The following is a 1755-nucleotide window of genomic DNA, read 5'->3' as shown; positions in this document are numbered from 1 at the left end:
CTCACTATAACCCTAACCACTAGCCCTCACTATAACCCTAACCCTAACCACCAGACCCTCACTATAACCCTAACCACCAGCCCTCACCCTAACCCTATATCCCCACCCCTACCTCCCACTGACAGAGGTCAAGAACCACCAGCCCTCACCCTAACCCTAACCACCAGACCCTCACTATAACCCTAACCACCAGCCCTCACCCTAACCCTAACCACCAGCCCTCACCATAACCCTAACCACCAGCCCTCACCCTAACCCTAACCACCAGACCCTCACCCTAACCCTAACCACCAGCCCTCACCCTAACCCTAACCACCAGCCCTCACCCTAACCCTAACCACCAGCCCTCACCCTAACCCTAACCACCAGCCCTCACCCTAACCCTAACCACCAGCCCTCACCCTAACCCTAACCACCAGCCCTCACCCTAACCCTAACCACCAGCCCTCACCCTAACCCTAACCACCAGCCCTCACCATAACCCTAACCACCAGCCCTCACCCTAACCCTAACCACCAGCCCTCACCCTAACCCTAACCACCAGCCCTCACCCTAACCCTAACCACCAGCCCTCACCCTAACCCTAACCACCAGCCCTCACCATAACCCTAACCCTAACCACCAGCCCTCACCCTAACCCTAACCACCAGCCCTCACCCTAACCCTAACCCTAACCACCAGCCCTCACCCTAACCCTAACCACCAGCCCTCACCCTAACCCTAACCACCAGCCCTCACCCTAACCCTAACCACCAGCCCTCACCCTAACCCTAACCACCAGCCCTCACCCTAACCCTAACCACCAGCCCTCACCCTAACCCTAACCACCAGCCCTCACCCTAACCCTAACCACCAGACCCTCACTATAACCCTAACCACCAGACCCTCACCATAACCCTAACCACCAGCCCTCACCCTAACCCTAACCCTAACCACCAGCCCTCACCCTCACCCTAACCACCAGCCCTCACCCTAACCCTAACCACCAGCCCTCACCCTAACCCTAACCACCAGACCCTCACCATAACCCTAACCACCAGACCCTCACCATAACCCTAACCACCAGACCCTCACCATAACCCTAACCACCAGCCCTCACCATAACCCTAACCACCAGCCCTCACCATAACCCTATATCCCCACCCCTACCTCCCACCTCTTAACCCAGGTCAAGAACCACGGTAGGACGTGTCATTTATTATTGTGACGGCTCCGGGCCCTCTTTTGGCTCCACACACGACACTGTGAGACGGCAGCCTGCTCCCCCTCCAGGGGGTCAGCCCGACGGGGTGACAGGTGATTTGGTCAATCAGGTGTCATCTCTAACCCGATCCGTCTGGTTCGTTTGGCAGGACGGCATCCGAGCATCGGAGCCTCACCGGAACACATGATTCCGGCCCAGAATTCCTGACAACTTCCTCAGAGCGTCCGACTCGGATGATGACTCTGAGCGCCGAAGTGTCTCGAGCGATGCTCTCTTTTCACCGAGGGTGTTGAGTTCAGGAAGCAGAGGAGCCGGCGATGCCACGGTCAAACTGAACTGAAAACAATGGCCGATAGGAAGGTAGTTGCTAGGGTAACAGCTAGTAAGGTTAGTGTTAGGGGTACGTGTGATGCATCATAGTGAACATGGGGTGCTATAGAGTGATGCACCATAGTGAACATGTGCTGCTATAGAGTGATGCATCATAGTGAACATGGGGTGCTATAGAGTGATGCATCATAGTGAACATGTGATGTATCATAGTGAACATG

Source organism: Micromesistius poutassou (genome assembly GCF_964030765.1).
Source record: "Micromesistius poutassou genome assembly, chromosome: 17".
Lineage (NCBI taxonomy): Eukaryota > Metazoa > Chordata > Actinopteri > Gadiformes > Gadidae > Micromesistius > Micromesistius poutassou.
This window is presented reverse-complemented; position numbering follows the sequence as displayed.